Consider the following 13,605-nt stretch of genomic DNA (forward strand, 5'->3'; position numbering starts at 1 on the left):
GGAGGGGTGAAGTGGCTGCCTGTTCCATGGAAGGATCCATTTTTCCCTGGAAACACTTCTGCCTTCCACCCCCTCCCCCAGCTGCCTTTTCCTGGAACAAAGGCTGGGGGTGGAAAGGAGACGGTCCCAAGACTCACCTGGACAGATGCATTGTGACTTCACCAGCCCAGCTTGGCCCCAGAGCCTGGCCCCAACCCCATCCGGGAGCCCAGACCCCTGACCACCTCTCTGCCTCATAGAGGGAAACCGAGGCAGACGGTCAGAAAACCACCTTCCTCCACATTGGGTCCTGTCAAGTCAGAATAAAACGGTGCAGCCCACACCCTTTGAGGGGTCATGACGGTCAGTCCTCTGCCTCAGAAAGGCCAGGGCTCCAGTGAGGGGGGCACTTCCCTTGGGGGCCTGTTCTGCTCTTCATCAAAAAGTTCCTGCTTATGTCCAGCCGGATCATCCCCGGTGGAGGACAGACTAGCAACTGCCATGCCCCTGCCTCCCTCCCTGGCCAGCAAGGCCTGGGGTGAGGGTGCAGGGTATGGGCCGGGCAGTGAGAAGGCGAGGCCGGTGAGCACTGGGGAGAAGTTCTCTGGCTTTTCACCTGCTCTGCTCTCTGCTCCGCGTGGCTCTGGCCTAGCTCTCCCTCATCCTTTCTTTCCTCCCTACTCTCCCCCTCCCCCACCCCCGCTTTCCCCCCTCCTGTGTGTCCTCCCTCTCTCTTCCTCTGAATCACTTCTTGTTCTCTCTTTTCTCTCTTGTGTGTGCGTGTCTCTCCCTCTCTGTCCTGGGCGCTCTCTCACTTTCACTTTCCTTGGCTTTCTCCTTTGCCGCTTCTTCCCCTCTCTCTTCTCCTCTCTCCCTCCTTTGCTCCCCCCTCCCCGTCCCTCTCTCCCCTTGACTTTCCAGCACTCCCCTGCCACAGATCCAGCTGTCCTGCAGGCACCTCCCCAAGCTGTTCCACCAGCTCCTCAGCCTGCCCCTCCTCCCCCAGTGCTCCCCCAGGCTCTCACCATACCTGTGCAGCCCCTGCACGCTCCCCACTTCCTGCCTGTCTCCCTCCAAAGGGAGGCCTCTGTCCAGCACAGAATGTCGGAGCTGCAGTGCGAGGGACCTGACATGGGTTAGGGCTGAGAAATCGAGGTAAAGACTAGCCAGGAGCTAACAGACCCAAGACGAGGCCAGTTGAGGCAGCACCCCAGAACAGCAGAGCTCGGGGGCTCTGAAATTACCAGCACAACCCCTGCACTTTACAGCTTGTAAGTCGGGGCTCCCACTGTGGGGTCCTAAGCGGGCAGGCCCAGACTCAGCAGGGCAGGGCTCCCTATGCCAGGCACTCCTGGCTGGTCAGTGCCACCCCAGCAGGCAGCCGTGCAGCCCAGCAGCCCAGCAGACTGTAAATCACCACCATTGTCTGGCCTGGCCCCAGTCTCGCCTGTACTTTAAAAGGAAGACAAGAATCTCCCTGCACGCGGCCCCCCTGCCTGCCAGCCGAGAGAGGGCTGACGCAGCAGAAGAGAAAGGGGGTCTTTATGCCCACGGGCAGGAGGGCACCGCATCCCCTCCCAGTCCCCCTACAATGCCCTCTGGTGAAAGGAGTCTTTGTGATGCTCCCTGAGACTGGCCAGAGCAGACACAGTGCCCTCCCCAAACAGGAGGCAGTAACAGGCAGCTGGGGGGCTCTCTGTCCTGCGGGGAGGAGGGTCACAGGCCATACTGGGGGAGGCCTCTGGGCCCAAGGACCTGAGGAAGAAGCCATGTGATGGCAGGAAAAGAGAGAGGGGACACTCAAACTGCAGCATGCGGAAGCGAGGTTAGAGTTGTCGTGTCCTGTGTCCACATAGGCCCTGACCTTTCGCAGCTGCGGAGGAGTGAATTCCTGTGGAATTGTTCACAGAGGAGGGGCAGCTCTCCTGCCACCCAGTCTCACTGACCACATTCTCACCTACTCTACCTCTCACCCACTCTGCTTTCACTGCTTCTTGAGTCACTTTGCACAGCCCAGGCAGGAACTTTGCAATGCTGTTCCTTCCACCTAGAACACCGTTCCCTGCGTCTGCACTGCTCATCACCTCAGAGACGCCCACTTTGACCTCTCCTCCTCTGCCCCTCTGGGCTAGCTCTACTTCCCCTTATCCCACCTCCTCACCTTCCAGCCTACCACGTCATTTGTTATGTCTGTATTTTTTTTTGTCAGTCTCCCCAGCTGGAATGTGAGTTTGGTGAGGAAACTTACATTCATTTTTCATTTATCTCTTGTCCCAGTGCCTGACACACAGTAAGTGCTCAATGAATATTTCTTTGAATGAAGGTATAGATCATTTCACTTCCTCTTTCTCCTACCCTGAGAGGGAGGCACAATGGTTCTCGATCCGGAACTGAGGGATACTTCTCAAGTTATGTAGTGAAAAAGAAGTGGAACTGAGGGACTTCCCTGGTGGTCCAGTGGGTAAGACTCCACGCTCCCAATGCAGGGGCCCCAGGTTCGATCCCTGGTCGGGGAACTAGATCCCGCATGCCACAACTAAGAGCCCACGTACGGCAACTAAGAAGTCCACATGACGCAGCTGAGTCCGCATGCTGCAACTAAGACACGGTGCAGCCAATACAAATAAATAAATAAATAATATTTTTTTAAAAAGTGGAACTGGGATTCAGATTCAAGGCTATCTGACCCCAAAAGCCACGCCTTTAACCCATAGTTCCCTATCTCCCTGTGACAGCCACCCTCACGCACTGGGACCCTGCCTGGAGGGACCCCAAGGAAAGAAGGGCAGAGAGAAGGGCTCAGCCCTCAGAGAATGTTCGGACGGCCCAATCCCTCCCTTACAGGTCCAACGGGGGCCCAACGCCAGGTCCTCAAGCAGAACTCTGTGCCTGTGAGAACAGGGGAGCAGCTCCACCACTCCCCTGCACCTCACCCCTGCAAGTCTGACCCTGCCCAGATGTGCATCATTAGGCAGGGCTCCTACTGCTTCTGGAAATTTAGTGCCCCCCCACCTCTCCCACCCTGTGTAAAGTGGGGCAGTAACACCTGCTCAGCAGGTGCGTCTGTGAGGACCACAGGTGAAAATGTGCAGAAAGGGCTCCTGGGACCGGACTGTAAAGCCACAGACCCCTCTGCAAAGGCCTGAAGCTGGCAGGAAGCTAGGGGTGGGAAGGACTCCAGAGAAAGGCTTGGTTCCCTCAGTCCCCGGCTGGAGGAAAAGGCTGAGCTCGGGGCTGCCAAAGCCATGAGTCAGCCATCCCTGAAAAGCCAGGCAGCCCAGGGCCCGGCAGGGAGTGGAGGGCCAGGGGGCCTGGGGCCTGGGGCCTGCTCTGTGGATGGGGACAGTCTCCCCAGGGAAGAGCAAAGCCATTGGAATCCATCTCTTTCAATTCTGATCCAAGGACCTGAGTGATGCTAACAGTGGTCCCTGAAAAAGGGACTTCCTTATAAAGGCCAAACGTGGGGCTGCCTGACCCCTCCAGACTGCCTTCATGCCCCCCTTCATCTTACCACTCCATCCCCATGAGCCCACAGTGTCCCCCAAGGCCCCTCCGAGCCAGAGACAGGGCCTTAGGGGACAGCAAGCTGGGTCCTTCACTGTGCAGATGGGGAAATCGTCCCAGGGAGGAGCAGTGAAGGCCTGGGGCAGAAAGAGATGGGGCCCAGCTCTTCCCGCCCCAGGCCTCGCACTTGGCTCTGCTTCGAGGACAAGCCGCTCAGGTGCAGCTGTCCGTCACAGTGCCGGGTCTGATGCTCTGGCACAGGCAGGCTCGGACCCTGGAGTGGAGACCCCATCCAGTGCGCCCTCTTGCCCCATCTCTCACCCCACCCCAGCCACGTGGAACTTCTCGCAGTTCCTCAAACCGGCCAGGCTCTATCCAGTCTTCGCCCATGCTGTCCCTTCTGCCTGGAAGGTCATCTCCCCTTTCTCTTTCCTGGCCAACCTGTGCCCATCCCTCAGCTCTCCGTACAAACAGTAGACACAGCTTCCTCCAAGAAGTGCTCCCTCTCCTTCTGCCCCCATGAAGCCGGGGCTATGAGGCCCTCTCTGTGTTTCTACCCGTCGTAGAAGCCACTCTGTAGGGCTGTGGTTCAGCCCCAGATCCCAGCACTATGGCCAGTACACAGCAGGAGCTCAGTGTTTGCTCAGTGAAGGGGACTGTGAATGAGGGGAATGAGCTCCTCATGATGGAGGGTCTCTAGGATAGGGGGTAGTCCCCAGGGAGCACTGCCTTCTTCTCTTTCGAACTTCCCCGCTCTGGCCACTTAAGGTGGCTGAGGAGATGGAGGAATACCTGGCAGAGGGAGGAGGTACCACTCTCTCCCCAAGGGTCGCCTCCCTCTTGGAAGGGCCGACTCCACCCCTGCTCTGTTGGGCCCACTTCTCACTTCCATTTCCCGAGCCCCTACTGCTAACAGGGGCTCTATTTCCCTGTTCAGATTCCAGACAGAGGGACCTGATGGCCATGTCCTGGGTCACTGACCAGCCCAAGAATTCATCATCCAGTTGCCTTCAGCCAGGGGCCCAGGGTCCACATCCCAGGCAGCCAATAATTCACTAAAAAATCTGTTCATTCCTTTATGCAAAAAATTTGCTCTGAGCACTAAACCTGTGCTCGGCACTATCCTAGGTGCTGAGGATACCGCAGGGAAGAAAACAGATGTGGGCTCTGGCCTCTCGGGCACACAGTCGAATGGGCTCCTCTCTCCTCCCCACATTTCTGGAAGCCTCCGTCTTCCTCCCTGATGAAGATGTTTTCGTTTCTCCTCTCCATGGAACCTCTCTAAGCAGGCAGACACACCTGGGCCAGAAGGAGGCCAGCCACAATGACACCCATGAGGCTGATGAACCGAGGACAAAGACCGTCACCCTGACAACTCCCGCCCGGAGTGCTGGGTCTTGCCCTAAGCACGGTCCCCTCATTCTCTCAGCGAATCCCAGCCACAGCACTATGAGGTGCACATCACTACTGTAATTCCTGTTGCTGTAAAATGGGAAGGCCCAGTGAGGTGAACTATAGCTGAGTTTGCAGGGCCGGTAAGCAATAGAGCCAGGATTCAAGCCCATGCTGGCACACGCTACAGGGGAGGGCTTAATCACTGGCCACTTGGCTTTTCCAGGCCCAGAGTGGGCACATCCATTCATCTCACTGCCCTACAATGACCCCGCAGGCGGGTAGGGCAGATGCCCCAGAGCATCTGGTCTCCACCAGACTTGCTTTCTGCTGGGAGGGCAGTGCTGGAGAGGGCCTGCCTGGAAGAGAGGGGACGGTGACCAGCCAGCCCAGTCCCTTACAGAAAGCTCATTCAGTGGGAGACCTCTCCCCCCACAGCCCCAGTCTCGGTCACAGGGACTCCTGTGGCACAGGGGCCTATTTTGGGGAGGCTGTGTCCACCTTCCCCATCCTCTCCAGCCAAATCCAGAGTACACTCAGGACATGGGCTCCGTTTTTGCATCCCCCGTCTGGGGCCTGCTTCCTCCCTGGTCCATCACTCTCCTCTACGGCCCCCATCTTGGTGGGGACCATGTCCTCCTCCCCAACACCCCCTGTAATTAATCATGGCTCTGGTCCTGCTCACCCACCCCACTGCCAGGGCCGGACAGGGCCATCTACCTCTCCTGGTCAGAAGCCAGTGACCAACTCAAAATAACTATTTCCCTTCCCTCCAGCACAACTGTCTTTCCTGGGGGGGACAACAGCTGCAAGGGATTAGGCGTGGGGAATGGAACCCCACCCACCGAGCTGGAGGCCGGGGCCAGGGGCGTGGTGTGAGGGGCCTGCCCCACCCCGGCATCCAGCATCCAGGGTCGCCTTCCCCCTGGAGTGAAGTCCTCTTCCCCAGGAGCAGGAGGTGAAAGAAGGGAGCTGAAGGACGGCTGCCTCCCCCAGCCCAGCCCACCTGTGGCCAGGACTGGGCCCCCGGCCCAGCCCACCTGTGGCCAGGACTGGGCCCCCAGCCTGAGGTTGCTGCTTGCAAGTCAGGCGTAAAGGAACTGCATGCTCTCATTGCAGCAGGAAGCTGGAGTTCCCACGTCTGGGCCTTTGCTCCCACTGTTCCCTCCGCCTGGACCGCCTTTCCTCCTTTGGCCTCCTGGCCACACAAAGTCCTCCTCCACAGAGCCTTCCTCGATCCCCCCCCCCGCGCCTCCAACAAAACGCAGAGACTGGAAGTTACACCTTTTACCTGCTCACACAACCACCTCTAATGGTACTTCTCCCAGGAACAGACCCCCTGGTGAGGGCGACTCAGTGAGAGGGCAGAGCCACCCTCAGCTGGAGGAGATGGGGGGCTCTCTTGGACCCCGGAGTTGAACTGTGCTGGATAGGCCTCACTCTGAGCAGTGACACCTCAGCCAAGCCCAGCTCAGCCAAAGGACAAGGGGAGGTGTGACTGGGCTGGGGAGGGCCCCGAGAGAGCTCTGAGTCCCCAAGGCAGGGCTGTGTCACATGAGCGCCAGCCTCAGCGCACATTTCCCCACTACTTTTGGGGCTGCTGCTTCTCTCTCTGGACGGCCCCTCTGTACCTGTGCCACTCTGCCCTGGGGCCACTCGAAGTTCACCTCGGCCCCCCACTCCCACCTGCGGCTCCTCCTCCCTCTGCAGACACCCCATTGTCCCTGCGTCCCTTTCCTGAGGCAGCCTGATGGATCGTTGCTTTCTCCCTGCAGGTCTTGGTCACAAGGGCTCTCAAAGCCACGCTTTCAGGCTAGCCCCTCCCTAAGCAAACTCGAGAGAGAGAGCTGGTGTGTCAATACACCGTCGTCTGGCAGGTGGCACTTCGCCCTCCCACGCCCTCCCACGCCCTCCCACCCTCAGCCTTTCATGTCTGAATGAGGTTACACAGTGGCTAAGGTCAGGGACCAAGGTCAGGAGTGAAATGATGCTCATCTCTCATATAATTTTGAACTTGCATCCCACTCCCGAGGCTCATCACCTAACACGCACCCTAAGTGTTTGTAACTAATCCTACAATCCCTTGCAGGTCAAAGGGTGGTCCATGGATCGGAAGCATTAGCACAACCTGTGACCTCATTAGAAATGCTGAACTTGGGGCCTCATACCAGATCTGCCGGATCAGAACCTGCATTTTAACAAAATCCCTAGATGACTCCTATGCACATTAATGTCTGAAAAGCCTGCTCAGATCCATTTTTAAGGAAGTGATTATATTACATTAAACATTTTTTGGTAGTGGTGATAAAATCTTATTTTGTTTAATGCAAGCATTTAAGACAGCACTGTCCAATCAAAACTTCCTGTATCTGCACTGCCCAACATGGTGGCCATTAGTCACATGTAGCTACAGAGCACTTGAAACGTGGCTAGTATGACAGAAGAACCGAATTTTAAATTTATTTAAAATTAATTAACATTTAATTTAAATAGACACAGGTGGCTAGTGGTTACCATATTAGCACGAATTTTCAATCCACTTCACTTTCTACAGGTCTGCCAACCTAGGAAACTGCAGCCTGGCTCCCTTCTCCGTCTCCACGAGGATTCGCACAGCCCTGAACTCCTTCCTTGTTACAGTGCGATACTGCGATATAGGAAGAAATACCTATTTTGGTCTTTATCCCCAGCTCCTGGCCAGAGCTCCTAAAACCTTTGTAATTTCCTAAGCAATAAGGGTGCCAGGAACACCTTTTGTTCTGATATTTGGTCTTTGACCTCAGTTCCTGACACAGAGGTCTAAACTCCTTGGAATTTTCTGGGTGATAGGAATGTCTTTTGTTCTAATGAAGTGACTCTTGGTGGGTTCCTGGATGGGAGCTGTTACCTGAAAGACCAAGCCATAATCAGAAGCTCGGAACTTTCAGCCCCCCTCCCCATCCGCTGGGGAGGAGAGAGGGGGTAGAGACTGAGTTAATCATGAATCACGCCTACACGATGAAGCCTCCATAAAAATCCCTCAAGTACAGGGTTTGGGGCGCTTTTAGACTGGTGAACACATCCAGTGTACTGGGAAGGTGGTGCGCCCCAACTCCACAGGGGTGAGCCATCACAGCAAATTATCAAACCTGAGGAGTGGGTCAGGAGAATTCCCAATTTGTAGCTCAGTCAGACAGAAGTGTGGGTAACCTGAGGACCCACTACTTGCAATTGCCCTCTGAGTTGCGGGGTGGGAAGTCTTGTGGAACTGAGCCCTTAACCTGTGGAATCCGATGCTAACGCCAGGTAGATAGTATCAGAACTGAATGGTAGGACACCCAACTGGTGTTGGAAAATTGGTTGGTGTCAGAAGTATTGTGTGAGTAGAGAAAGAAACAAATTTTTTCTTTTATATGGTTTCAAAATTAAGCAGGAAACTGGTGCCTCTGAGGCCCATGGAGCCACCAATGGGAGGGGAGGGTGGCAGCCACCATGGGTCCCCACACCAGCTGAGCTCAGCCTCCTGGGGAATGGGTGATGCCCTGAAGCACCCTTCAGGCCTCAACAGTTTCCTCGGGCAAGGGGAGTAGAATGGGACAAAGCTAATGTCCAAATCCCACAGGGAAGGCCAGTGGCCCCTCTGAGGCTCAGCTGCCTAAGGAAGCTCCAGCTTCTGCATTTCTCTTACTTGAGGTTGCTGGGATTTCCTGGGCGTGAGGACTGGTGTAGAGCTTTGGGTGTAGAGCATCTCCCCTCCCCCACTCAACTGCCAGCACACGGACCAAAGTGAGCACAACCCTTGGGAATGAATATTTACTCCCTACAAGTAGTGCAGGGATATCAGAAATACCATTCCATAAGAAATAAATAAGATCCACACATGGCCAAAAAAAAAAAAGAAATATCTTTCCACTGGAGAAATGAGTCAATTCCAAAATATGCGACTGAACATTTTACAGGTATCTCTGTCCCCATTAAAATGGGGCATAAGGGCTTCCCTGGTGGCGCAGTGGTTGAGAATCTGCCTGCCAATGCAGGGGACACGGGTTCAAGCCCTGGTTTGGGAAGATCCCATATGCCGCGGAGCAACTAGGCCCGTGAGCCACAACTACTGAGCCTGCGCGTCTGGAGCCTGTGCTCTGCAACGAGAGGCCGCGATAGTGAGAGGCCCGCGCACCGCGATGAAGAGTGGCCCCCACTTGCCGCAACTAGAGAAAGCCCTCGCACAGAAATGAAGACTCAACGCAACCAAAAATAAAAAAAAATTAAATAAATAAAAAAATAATAATAAAATAAAAAAATAAAATAAAATGGGGCATAAGAACTTGGCAAGCCCAGCCACCTAAGACCTTCAGAACGGTATAGTCTGGAACTCAGGACCGGCAGCTCATCCCTCCTCCTGCCCACACACTTAGCAGAGAATCCCCATGTGATCCTACTGTCCACATATCCTCACGTTCCCCACAGAAGTGCACCAAGAGAGAGCAAGCGGACACTTCACCGAGCTTTAGGAACGGGTGCCAGGAGTCTTTTTTGCATGCTCACTTGTCAGTTTTGTACTTGTGTCCTGAGACGTGCTTTCACAGCACACCACGGGGTAGCCAGCTTGGAGGGGAGAGAACTCAGCTTTCCACTACCTCTGATACAGGCTCCCGAGAGTCACCAGGACTGACATGTTGGCTTAGGTCAGTTTCCAACGCCAAGAAGAGAGGCCCCAGGCTTGCAAGGATGCTTTACGCTTCAAGTGAACATGAGGACAGCCCTGGAGGAGGGGAGGCGGCTTTGAGGGTGACTTGGAACCCAAAGGCTAGTGTGTTTGTGTGTATGTGTGTGTGTGTGTGTGTGTGTGTAGTGATTCTACTGTATTTCCTGATTTTACTGTATTTCCTCCCAAATACCAGGAGGATTCACAACTTAAGACTTTATGGAAAAAAGGGTTGGGGGAAACCCATGGGATGAGAGAATTTATGAAAGCCCTTATTAATATTTATTACCCTCATGCAATAAAACAGCAGAGGCTCTCAGTGACATTTTACACCCTTTGCTAAGGGGTTCTGTCCAATGTGTTTCCATATCCCACCCTTGCACACTGTTTTGCTTTGCTTCAGACACCATGGATACCAAGAAGCACAATTTTTCCAAGGCTCATGCTCCGTCCAGATGCTCAATGACTTATGGATTTACAATTTGGAGGGCCTCTATTGCAGCCCAGGGGTGCTCATGATTTGCATTACAGGACTCCATATTTTCAGGTTATGGAAAAGGTACAGAGATGTAAGTTACACACTAGAATTTTGTATAAAGGGAACTTAAGGATTTCAGAGGTAGTGGGGTTGCTATCTGCAAACGTGCCAGGGTGGGTTGCTTTACACTCTCCTTCCCTCCCGGCATCTGGCTTCTCAGCACTCAAGAGGTATCACATCAACTCTTGCTCGCTCCAACTTGGAGCAGCTTCAAGTGACAGAAACACCAAAAATCACCAGGGGACGACGTTAACATGCAGATTTCTGGGCCAGATTTAGATCTCCTGAAAGAGAATCTGCATTTTAATGAGCTGGGCCCCAAGAGCCTGCATTTTAATAGATCAGGGCTAAGTAATCTAAATTTGACTTTTTTTTAAATTGAGAAACATAATCGGAAGAATATATTCAACCGTGTATGCAATTCAAATAGTAATGAAGCAAACGTCCATGTGTAAACACTGCCCAGGTTAAGAAATAAAGCACTGATGGTCCTTGGACGCCCCCAAAGTGCCTCTCCCAACACTTGTATCCCCATCTCCAACCCCACCTCTAGGCAAAAGCGCACTCCTGAGTTTTCAGATACTCCGCCCTCCGCCTGTCACTAGAGTAGTCCCCAAAGGGATACGTTCCAAGACCCCCGGTGGATGCCTGAAACCGCAGATAGTACCAAACCCTATATATACTACTTTTTTCCGATATATACATGCCTATGATAAAGTGTAATTTATAAATTAGGCACAGTAAGAGATTAACAACAGTAACTAATAATAAAATAGAACAATTATAATGATACACTGTAATAAAATTTATGTGAATGTGGTCTCTCTCAAAATATCTTATTGTACTATACTCACCCTTCTTCTTGCAATGTGAGATGATAAAATGCCTACATGATGAGATGAAGTGAGGTGGGTGACATAGCATTAGGCTACTACTGAACTTCTGACAATGTCAGGTGGAGATCATCTGCATCAGGTGATCTTGCGTCATCGAGCCATGACAATGTCAATGGTGGGGTGTTAAGAGCAAACCATGTTGATGGTTGGGGATCCCAGGTAGGGCAGCACGAGATTTCATCATGCTACTCAGAATGCAGCACAATTTTAAACTTATGAATTATTTCTGGAATTTTCCATTTAAAATTATTGGACTGCAGCTGACTACAGGGAACTGAAACCAGGAAAAGCAAAACTGCAGATAAAGGGGGACTACTGTATAGACTGTCGTTTATAAATGCATCCTAAACAATATATTGTTTTGTCTATTTAAAAATTGTACAGAAGTGGAATCATCTCTACTATATTATGCCTTGCTGTTTTCACCGCATTATGGTTGTGTGGTTCCTCTTTTCTTGCACCTAGCTGTAATTTGCCCCTTTTTCATCACTGTACAGTATTCCACTGGGTGAAGATAATACAAATGATCTAATCTATCATTCACAGATGGACATTTCTTCCAGCCCAGCTCTGTGGTAAGTTTCTTGTGTTTTATCATGAGGCTAATTTTGTCGAGGAGGAAACAGCGGGTCAAAGAAGTCACGTGATTTAAGAGCCTAGCACAGGAGTTAAACAGCCTGAGTTTGAAACCTGCTTCTACCACCACTGTGTGAGCTTGGGCACATTAATCTCTGTGCCTTGGTTTTCTCATCAGTAAAATGACAATAATAGTTCTTGTTTCAGTGTTGTGGTAATTCAGTAAAACAAATACATGTAGTTAAAACCTGGCCTGGGGAAACTAAAAATAGAATTACCATATGACCCAGCAATCCCACTACTGGGCATATACCCTGAGAAAACCATAATTCAAGAAGAGTCATGTACCACAATGTTCATTGCAGCACTATTTACAATAGCCAGGTCATGGAAGCAACCTAAATGCCCATCAACAGACGAATGGATAAAGATGTGGTACATATATACAATGGAATATTATTCAGCCATAAAAAGGAACGAAATTGGGTTATCTGTAGAGATGTGGATGGACCGAGAGACTGTCATACAGAGTGCAGTAAGTCAGAAAGAGAAAAACAAATGTTGTATATTAACGCATATATGTGGAATCTAGAAAAATGGTACAGATGAACCGGTTTGCAAGGCAGAAATAGAGACACAGATGTAGAGAACAAACGTATGGACACCAAGGGGGGAAAGCGGGGGTGGTGGGGGGGTGGTGTGATGAATTGGGAGATTGGGATTGACATGTATACACTGATGTGTATAAAATGGATGACTAACAAGAACCTGCTATATAAAAATAAATTTAAAAACAAAACAAAACAAACTTGGCCTGGCCCATTCAAATACTTTCAGTTCAGGAATGGGAACACGGGCTTTATCTTACTTTACATTCTTTGTACAGTTTGAATTTCCCATGAGCCTATGTTACTTTTATGATCCATTAGTTAAACACAAATCTTTGCCCCACAGCTTTCTATCCTCAGCCTCAGGCCCTGAAGTTCAGCTAATGTGCAACCATGAAGGGACAAACCAGGCAAGCCCTCGCTGCAGAGGCAGAGCTGAGTCTAGTCCTCTTGAGCAGCCGCGTCTGGCCTGGCCCAGCCTCCCAGGCAGACATTATCTGCCCTGTCAATGCCTCTACAAAAAGGAAACAGCCACCACATAGGAAGCAGGGGGACGTCAGCACAAGGGAGGACAGGGATGGCATATGACTCCCATCAGGTGGTCCTCATCCTTGTTCTACTCCTGCCACTCTGACAGGGGCCGGCCCGAGTCTCTCTGGGCTATAGCGTCCTCATCAGTAAAATGGAAGAAGGGAGGGCTCAGACAAGAAGGGCTCCAAGATCTTTTCCAGTGAATTCCTGACACTTGAGGCTTTTGGCTAAAGCTGCCAAGGATCTAGGGAAATCAGCTTGGGGGTTGTTCTCTGGCATTCTTGCCTCCTTAAGAAATGCCCCGGGAGGGGGCTGGACTGGCACGGTCAGTCTTATTGGCTTGGTTGCAGGGGAAGCAATCAACGTGCTGGTTGCAAATAAGGGCCATAGTGGATCTGCTCTCCCCCAAGATGGGCCCTGCTGAGAATGACTGCATGCCATGTCCCCTCAAGTTCATGCCAATTAACTAACACTGTCATTTGGAAGACAACGCCTCCTAAAACACACCGTGACTTCTGAGGAGCTGGGTAACCAACTCTGCCTGCTGCAATTTCCTCAATCTAAGGTCACTCTGGCTCCAGCTCCATGAAGGAGGAGGCCTCCAGGCCCTGCAGCCTGACCTTTCCTTCCTCCTTCCCTTGGCCTCATAATTAGTCGTCGTCATCTTCCTGGTGAGCTGGAAAGCTGAGGGCAGGGGCCATGCAGTCGTTGGTACCACAATTCACATTGGCCTGGGTCCAGCTTAGATAATACATCCCACCACCCTCAACGCCCCCTCACTTCCTCTCGGATGGATATGTGAAGCATCTGGGAAGTCAACAGCTGCCGCCTTATACCCCAAAGAGGGTGGTGAGGTAATCCCCATACATAGCCTGACAAGTGCCGCGGGGTGAAAGG

The sequence above is a fragment of the Balaenoptera musculus genome, chromosome 19 (genome assembly GCF_009873245.2).
Source record: "Balaenoptera musculus isolate JJ_BM4_2016_0621 chromosome 19, mBalMus1.pri.v3, whole genome shotgun sequence".
NCBI lineage: Eukaryota > Metazoa > Chordata > Mammalia > Artiodactyla > Balaenopteridae > Balaenoptera > Balaenoptera musculus.